This window comes from Gymnodraco acuticeps, unplaced genomic scaffold, assembly GCF_902827175.1.
Source record: "Gymnodraco acuticeps unplaced genomic scaffold, fGymAcu1.1, whole genome shotgun sequence".
NCBI classification, from domain to species: domain Eukaryota; kingdom Metazoa; phylum Chordata; class Actinopteri; order Perciformes; family Bathydraconidae; genus Gymnodraco; species Gymnodraco acuticeps.
In genome coordinates this window covers 1,507,268-1,517,305 of record NW_022990271.1, presented here as the reverse complement: position 1 = coordinate 1,517,305, position 10,038 = coordinate 1,507,268, and positions in this window count along the sequence as shown.

Genomic DNA, 10,038 nt, shown 5'->3' with positions numbered 1-10,038 from the left:
GTTCAATAACCAGAACCCAGTGAACAAAGATAACAGTACTCATGTTTCAAGTTTACTTGCTGCAAGGAGAGTCAGCGAGTGACATGCCATGTCAACTCCTTAACCAACTCCGCTCGCCTTCTCCCATTGCATTCTTTTTATTTCAACAATACAGTAACATGACAATCATGTGGTGTTGACCAACGCCTTATTTGTTAGTGTGAATCTTGTGACTCTCAGTCATGTGGGTGTGTGTGTGTGTGTGTGTGTGTGTGTGTGTGTGTTTGTGTGTATGGTCCACGGAACAGACTATTCTCTGTTCCTCCATAATGCTCCTTGTAACACAGCAATGAGAATACATTATGAAAACACAGTTATGAAAACACATTATGAAAACACTTTTATCCTTCAATAAACTCTAACATTCCCTCCTGTTTTTCATAATTACTAGCTGGTTACAGTGTCTTTATTGTCATTAGCGTCAGACCCAGCAGGGTCACTACACACAACACCTTTCCCAACATAGTCTATTTGTGATAGTGGTTCTGTTGTTTTCTTCACCGGGGTTGAGACCAGTATTTCCTAATGAAACACCGCCCTTTGTAGCCGGACTTCCACCACTTATCCGTCGTTAAGTTGGAGAGGTATTATCTTTTTGCAGTGGCTCTGATGTATCCACGTAGTTCTTTCGGCGATTTTTAGTGCTGTCGGTGTTGTCAGCAGTACCGTGTAGGGACCGTCCCACCGTGGACAGTGCCAATGCTTCCTCTTAATCACCTTCACGAGGACCTGGTCACCAGTCTGCACTCGAGTATCCTGTAAGGGAGTAGAAATGTCTGGCAGGTTATTTGTTCGAGCTATCTCATTGCTCCTGAAGAGTCTGCTCATCCATTCAGCTAATGTAGTCTCTGCCTCAGCATCATCCTCCTCCCTCACCTCGTCTGTGATTGGTAATCTGAATTGCCTTCCTGTTATGATCTCAAAGGGAGACAACCCTTTTGCCGTGGGCGTGATTCTCATGCATGTTTCTACCAGAGACACACATTCCACCCATGGTCTTCCTGTTTCTTCCATTGTTTTCCTTAGTCTTAACTTTACTGTTCCGTTTGTTCTTTCCACTAAGCCTGCACTCTGTGGATGATATGCACAATGGTTTTTTAATGTTATCCCCATATGTTCGGACAGTTTGGTAATAACCTGATTTACAAAATGGGACCCATTATCACTGTACAGTTTCTGGAATACCTCTGTTTGGTATTATTGTCTTGCATATGGCTTTTGCTACGGTAATAGCGTCTGCATGTTTTGCTGGGAATATTTCAACCCACTTTGAAAACGGACATATCATTACCAAACAGTATTTGTACCCTTGGCATGGTGTTAGTTCGATGAAGTCCATATGCATGTGTTGAAACGGGTATGTTGGTGGAGGAAACTTTCCTCTCTGTGGTCGCTCATTGCCTTGAGCATTGCGTCTGCAACATACTACACAGGCTCTACAAAAGTTTTTAGAAAATGTAATGTAGTTGTATGTATGGAAGTGTTAATTTATTATTGTCACCATCCCTCCTGTTGAGACATGGCACGGCCCATGACTCAAATGAGCTGCTGTTTTGTAGAGACTAACAGGGAGTACTATCTTGTTGTTTATTCTGAATGTTCCCTCAGGGTCTGTGGTTAGTTTTTGGTCTAACATGTATAGGTTTTGCGTTCACCATGCGACCTACATCACATTTTCCTTGTACGCATGGCGACACCGTTTTCAGGACCTCTAAGGCCACTCCACTTAGCATACATCATTGTTGTTCAGGGTCGTCTAGGTGGGCGCGTGGTGTCATCACTCCAGGCCACTCCACTTAGCATACATCATTGTTGTTCAGGGTCGTCTAGGTGGGCGCGTGGTGTCATCACTAAGGTAAACCCTAGAGTTTTGCGCTTTAACCCGCCTCCAGTTTGCCAACCGTTTTTGTCATCTGTCCATTTTGTTATCCTGTTACCTCTAGCCACTAATAAACCTAAGTCTCTCCATGAAGTCCCTGGGCCCCTAGCTACTGATATGTGTGGCGTGGAACCTGGTTCCATTATCAAGGCAGTGGTTGATGGGACCCTAGCGTCAATTGCAACATCCCCGTGTTGGTTTGCATACATCGAGTGGAACACTACCCTCTGTGGTGTCAGTCGATGCACGAGCACATCATAGTCTTTGTCTGGGCCAGGGGTGTTCTTGTACTTTAGTGTAACGTGCAATGCGTCAGGTTTCATTACTTCTTGGCCATGTTGTGGGGTGAATAGTGTTAACAGGTGTTCACCTGTGTTTGTCACGTCAGGTTGTGGCATGTCTAGTGACCAGTAGTAGTTGGGGGTGTTTATGGATTTTTGAAGGAAGACCTGGTCTTCCACCTTTTCTCCGGGCCCTACTGCTCGCATTCCCCCTTTGACTGGTACTACACTGATTTTTAACATTTCCATGCCGTCTCTCCCTAGCAAATTGACAGGGCAGTTTGAGATGAACACAAATTTGAGGGATGCCTGGAGGCCTGACCTTCTATCTTCCATAAAAAGTGGCTTTGAAATCGACCTCTGATTTATGTGTCCATTTGCTGATTTTACAAACATAGTGCCAGTTGGTGGCCACATTCTTTGGACTTCTTTGTTCACTACTGATGAGTCTGCACCGCTGTCACATAAGAATTCTAATTTTTCCCCATTGATTTCGATTGTCCTGGTAGGTTTAATACTGTTGTCTGACAGATTCAGTAATACTTCAGAAAGGTCAATGTAATGTGTGTGGACGTCCTCTTTTTCCTTTTCTACGTCTAGTCAGTTGTCATAACTATGTAGGTTATGTGAAGGGGGGGGGCATGTCTTTCGTCTTTGTACTGTCCCTTTTGTCCCCCTTCTTTGTTCTGTGGTCTCTGTTCCTCACAGTCTCTCGCCATGTGCCCCTCCTTTCCGCACCTGTAGCAGAGGAATTTGCCTTCTGCGTTTCTGCCTCCTCCTCTGCCTCTGCCTGTTCCTCTATCATTCCCTCGTCCTCTGTTAAACCCGCCTCTCCCCTGTCCTGGTCCCACAAAGAAAATCTGATTTTCTTCCCCTTCTTCTCCTATGAAGAAAGCTGATGCTGACGCTTTCTTATGTCTTTTTTCTTTGATCTGGAATACCTCTTTCTCTTGCTTCCTTTTCATTCTTTGTTGCTGCGCTTTGTGTTCTTCCACTATCGCTCTCTCTTTCTCGCGGCGTACAGCGTCAACTGACCCTGAACGCCCTGTCTCCTCGTCTGCTTTCACTGAAACAGCCGCTGCTATCATACCTTCTTCTGCTCCACCTGTCCTTTTATGGGCTTGTTCAGCCCATAAAGCTGCAACCCGCAGTTGAGCTTCTAACTTCTTTCTTTTCTTGCCTTGTGTTGTTCCAGCTGTTGCTGCTCTCAATTTGTCGCTTAATTCTCTTACTGCTGTTTTCTCCAACTTTCCTCGGAAGCCGTACAGTTTATACCATTTGCTACAATAACTGGTGCTGCCATGACTATATATTTCCATATATCTCATGTCCCCTGTAGCGGCAGGCTTACTCCCATTGGACCCCAGGATTCTAGCTTGGTGTTCCTACTGGACAACGTGCCGGTCAGAACCTAATTCCTAATTCACCACTAGTGTACTTCAACAGACCACAGAGTTTATGTTATCACCGTTAGGTTTCCACTCTGTGCGCTGATTCCACTGGTGACACTTTTACACACTGCTTTCACTCAATCACTCATAAGTGTACCCAAAGGCACGTCGATCCTCCTCCTAGGCGGAGTAGCCTTTCTCTATCAACGTTTTATCAACCTCCTTAATGGCGGAGTAGCCTTTCTCTATCAACGTTTTATCAACCTCCTTAATGGCGGAGTAGCCTTTCTCTATCAACGTTTTATCAACCTCCTTAATGGCGGAGTAACCGTGTATATCAATGTTTTATCAACCTCCTTAAATGGCGGAGTAACCGTGTATATCAACTTTTTATCAACCTCCTTAATGGCGGAGTAACCGTGTATATCAACTTTTGATCAACCTCCTTAAATGGCGGAGTAACCGTGTATATCAACTTTTTATCAACCTCCTTAAATGGCGGAGTAACCGTGTATATCAACGTTTTATCTTACCCGTTATCTGTGGTCACTGGTCCGGTTGGATTCCGTCAATCGTGCCTAGGATGAGGGAGGTTGGACATATAAGCACCGGCCCGGCCACGAATTCTGTGTCCCGGGTCTTTCTCGGGGTCGGCTGATGATCCCGGCTGTCGACAGACTTGCGGCGTGTCTTTTCCCTCCTCCTTCCCGTCACGATGTGTTGGAATCCGGCTCGAAGGACCAATTAATGTGGGGTATCTATATTACTTTGTAAGGGTAAACCCCAGCTCGGTTCAATAACCAGAACCCAGTGAACAAAGATAACAGTACTCATGTTTCAAGTTTACTTGCTGCAAGGAGAGTCAGCGAGTGACATGCCATGTCAACTCCTTAACCAACTCCGCTCGCCTTCTCCCATTGCATTCTTTTTATTTCAACAATACAGTAACATGACAATCATGTGGTGTTGACCAACGCCTTATTTGTTAGTGTGAATCTTGTGACTCTCAGTCATGTGGGTGTGTGTGTGTGTGTGTATGGTCCACGGAACAGACTATTCTCTGTTCCTCCATAATGCTCCTTGTAACACAGCAATGAGAATACATTATGAAAACAGTTATGAAAACACATTATGAAAACACTTTTATCCTTCAATAAACTCTAACAGACTTTCGAGCGGCTCTTTTGTGAGAAAAGAGCTACATTTCTGATTGGCTGGAAGGATTGCAAACCACGCCCCGCAAAACTCCCAAAAAGTTTTGTGAAGCCGCCATTTTATTATCCTCGCATTAGCATTATTAGCATTAGCCCAGCGCAGAAACGCAGAGAGACTAACTTATGGCAACACAAAATAAAACATGGGAGCGGTGGAGATGAGAAGGTGTCGGCGTTCTGGCGATTTACTCGGAAGGCTTCAGTAGAAGCTGCTGGGACTCCCAGCAGCTTCTACTGAAGCCAGTCCCTAACTCCGGGGACTTCCGGCCGGGGACTTTGGGCGGCAGTATATGCCGTGAAGTGGTTTGCGGCCTGCCAGTAAGCCCAAAGCAGAAGAAGAACAAGTGACGTCAGCGGCTTCATTTGCCTAATCCACCCCCAGGGACTTTTTCCAGTGTGAACGCGATCTGTAATTAGTTCATGCGAACTAAAGAGTTCACATGAACTAAGTTCACATGAACCTTTGTGGGAAAAGTACCGCAGTGTGAATGCGCCTATAGTCTGAAGGAGGTTTGAAGGGATAGGGTCCAGAGGACAGGTGGTAGGGCGGGCAGAGGTAATGAGGGTAAGAACCTCACTTGGAGAGTGGGGAAAAGGAGGTCAGTGTGTGAGTGAAAGGAGGGTCTGGTGACCCAGCGGTGAGTAGAGGTGAGTCAGAAAAAGAAGAGCGAATATCATCAACCTTTTTTTCAAAGTGGTTAACAAAGTCGCTTGACAGAAGGGAGGAGGGGGAAGGGGCTTTGGGGGGGTCCAGGAGGGAAGAGAAGATGGAAAATAGTTTTTGGGGATTGGAATAGGAAGATTGGATCTTATCTTGAAAGAAAGTGCTTTTTGCCTGAGAGATCGAAGCAGAGAAAGAGGAGAGGAGAGCCTGATAGGTTAGGAGGTCGTCACGGTGTTTGGATTTCCATCATTTCCGCTCTGCTGCCCGAAGGACGGTTCTATTAGCACGCAGTGCATCATTTAGTCAGGGAGCAGGAGGGGACTGACGAGCCTGCAGAGATGTGAGAGGACAGAGAGAGTCCAGAGAGGATGAGAGAGTAGAGAGGACAGTTTCTGCAGCAGAGTTTGGAGGTAGAAGTTGGAACGAGTCCGAGGAAGGGAGGGCTGAGAGCACCGATGAGGCAAAGGTAGAGGGGGAGAGGGAACGAAGGTTACGGCGGACAGGTGCAGGATGAAGAGATTAGTTTGTTATGTTTGGAAAGGGGTAGAGAGAATTAAATGAAGAAGTGATCGGATGTGTGGAGCGGGTTTACGGTGAGGTTAGAAGTAGTGCAGTTCCTTGAGAATATGAGATCAAGGACATTGCCAGCTTTATGAGTTGGTGGGGACGGAGACAGGGAGAAAGCAAAGGCGGTTAACAGAGATGTTAGTTCGTCTATCTTCCCCGTCTGGAGGTTGAAGTCTCCGAGAAGTACAGCGGGAGGACCAGTTTCAGGGATGTGTGAGAGGAGATGATCTAATTCCTCCAAGAAGTCCCCCAAGGCGCCTGGTGGACGGTAGAGAACAACAATGGTTAATTGTATAGGATGGGTTACTGTGACGGCATGGAATTCAAAGGTGGAAGGAGTGAAGTTAGGTAGCTTGAAGAGGGAAAAGCTCCATTTGGGTGAGAGCAGGAGACCAGTGCCACCTCCTCTGCCAGTGGGTGTATGGGAGAAGGAATATACTGTGGAGAGAGCTGCTGGGGTGGATGTGTTGGATGGAGTAATCCACGTCTCAGTGAGAGCAAGGAAATCCAGGGTCTGCAGGGAGGCGTAGCCAGAGATGAAGTCAGCCTTAGGAACAGCTGACTGGCAGTTCCACAGGCCCCCTGCAACTAGATGTTGGATCTCAGTGGAGCATGTGGGATAGACGAGAGCAGGCCGGTTATATCAATTACGAGATACACGGGGATAATTGCGAGAAGACACATAAACAGGAATGGAGAAAATACACATGATTATAGCATGAGGGGCTAAACAACCAAATAAAATAAAACACCAGCGATACTTTAGCTCAATCAAAGTAGGATTTGCCTCCTCTTTGCCTCCCTCGTGACTCCCGCAGGACTCCAATGTCTTTGTCAGTCTTAGCCTGTCTGACGCTCCAGGAAAGTGCTACCTAAAATGGACACCTGATTGCTGAGTTCTCACAGCTGTGGGGCCACGTCCCTTTAATTAGTTAACTCTCTGCAGCTGGTGGCCCTCAAAAGGAAATCTAGACTGGCTCCCTCCTGACTTGTTATTGTATTTTAAGTGGCCCAATGGTTTTACAATTACATTAAACCCTAACTTATAAAGTTATGAGTTTAACCCTTAATACAGTTACACCTACTCAATAAAGCTCTTAGTATTCTACAAATGTTTAAATCAAAGTTAACCCTAGCAATCAGTTAGTTCAGTTTTAAGGTTTCAGTCAAATTACTTGTCCCAAGTTTCTGCCTGACAGATACTGTAGCGGTTTTGAGATTTAAAATCACAATTTCAGTCAGATCAACTTCAGAGCATTGATACATAGTACACACACTGAAACAGAGAAGTCTAAAAACAGAATGTTACTCACACAATTCTAGAAGTCTCCAGTTGCTTTCCTGTCAAAATCGAGTTGCACACTTTAAAATCAGAAACCTCAAAATGAATGCCATTAGATTTGCTTTTCCCAAGGTCCTCACAGCAAAGGAACCCTCTGAAGGCTCATGGTGAAGACATGGTGAAGCTCTCAGTGCAATCATTGGATGGAAATGTTGCCCGAACTGCAGTAAGTCACCAAAGTAATCATTGGAAAGGTTGACAGCGGAAAACGTTTTGATTGAAACGTTGCCCGAAAGTCCAGGAGCCATCATTGCCAACATTATTGTCAGATATCTGGATATTGTCAGAGATCTGGATAGAGGGTGTCGTTTTTTCTCATACTGATATTCTGAACAATCTGTTTTGTTGTATTTGCTGTAAAGTGTCTCTACTGTAGGCTAATTTTATTATATGTACAGCACTTTGGCTCGACCATAAATCGTTTATAAATGTGCTATATAAATAAAACTTGATTTGATTTGATTTGATATACCCTGGTGCAGCCATGTTTCTGTACCCTAGTGGCCACTAATTAAATAATGCAGCTTTAGTCATGCAATTAACCACATAGGTTAATTAAACAAATCATTTATAAGATAATTTACTTTGAATCTTTCCAATAACTACTACTTCCTTCTTCTACTATATACAGAGGGGGGAGAAGTAAGATATGGTTACTTCAAGTAACCATATCAAGACACCAGAGTGTCGGAACACTATGTTGCAAGTAAATGTCCTAGATTCAAAATGTTACGCAAGTAAAATTACAAAAGTATTAGCATCAAAATATACTTAAAGTATCAAAACTAAAAGTAGTCATTATGCAGATTGGTCCATTCCAGAATAATATATTATATGTTTTGATTATAATTATGAATCATTAAAGTGTTCTCAAAGCTGGTAAAGGCGCAGCTAGTTTTAATGACTGTGTATACTGCAGGGTAGTTTGTTAATTTACTCCAGGTGTAAATAAAGTCTGATTTAAGTGTATTTCACATCCTTAATCCAAATCTGCAAAGTAAGTAAAGGTACTAAATAAATGTAGTGGAGTAAAAGTACACTATTTGCCTCTGAATTGTAGTGGAGTAAAAGTACAAAGTAGCATACAATGGAAATACTCTAGTAAAGTATAAGTATTTCCAAATTGTACTTAAGGGTACATAGTACTTAGTTACTTCCTACCTCAATCAATCAATCAATATTTATTTATATAGCCCAATATCACAAATGTTACATTTGTCTCAGTGGACTTTACAGTTTGTACAGAATATCAGTATGACAATACGACACCCTCTGTCCTTAGACCCTCACATCGTACAAGGAAAAACTTCCGGAGAAAACCCACAGTTTAAAGGGAACATGGGAGAAACCTCAGGGAGAGCAACAGAGGAGGGATCCCTCTCCCAGGACGGACATACGTGCAATAGATGCCGTGTGTAAATCGAAGAGATAATACATTTACAACATAGGTAGTCCAAATGTTTGGAAATGCATGTGTCTATAATAGGAAGATGAATCCAGGAGGATGTCAGCTACAATCCTGTGGGAGCCATCAGAGAAGTAGTATGATGAGAGTCAGGCAGGACCACAGTGACAGGTTCAGCCACGACTTTAAATCCAGGACTCAGGATCCAGGTCTCAGGATCCAGGACTCAGGATCCAGGACTCAGGATCCAGGATCCAGGTCTCAGGATCCAGGACTCAGGATCCAGGTCTCAGGATCCAGGTCTCAGGACCACAGCAACAGGCACAGCCACAACTCAGGATCCAGGGCTTGCGATACAGGACTCAGGATCCAGGACTCAGGATGCACCTCTGGCTAATTAGAGTTTTTTAACCTTTGATTCATTTATTTTTTCAATTTTCTTCATTTTGACCTTTAGAGCACTCTTGTTGAAGGTTTTTAAAAATTAGTATAAAGGTAGAGTTATACATTATAGTTATACAACATGCTCAAACTCTCACTTAGGTGTTTCACACAGTCTGTCAATGCACACACTGCTTCAGCTCACTATGTATCTTTATTAGATCTCTCTCTTGCAGCTTATCCGTTTCATCTCATTCATCCTTTCAGGAGCTCTATGAAAGATTCATACTTTGGGATGGTGAACTGCCCACTCTAATTTAAAAAGAAACACTTAATTTTTAACATTCATTGGTATCTTACGACTTCATCTTAAGATCTGAAACTGCAATTTATCAAAGAGGAGGGAAAAAGTCTAACATTGAAGGTATAAAAAGTTCCAAGTAGGCAATTTTTTGTATATGCTCGCAGAGGCTTCTCCTGCATTACACTGTGAACATCAATACTTTAAACGCCTTTAGCTATGCGAACAAACCTTTGGCCAGGAGCTAAAAACAAGATTCCAGTTTCTATTATCTTCTCCGTCTGGTTTACTAATTTTACCCTTGCTTGAACATGGAATAATGTAATTCATTTTTGTGAGTCTAGATATTGATTTATTTCATTCTTTACACTTTGGATTTAATGTAACATCCAAACATAATGCATAAATATTAATCACATCAAACATCAGGAATATTGACTCGGCAGGCGGGTTCTTCAGGTCATACAAATCTATTAAATTACACACAAACACACACACACACACACACACACACACACACACACACACACACACACACACACACACACACACACACACACATACACACAACGCA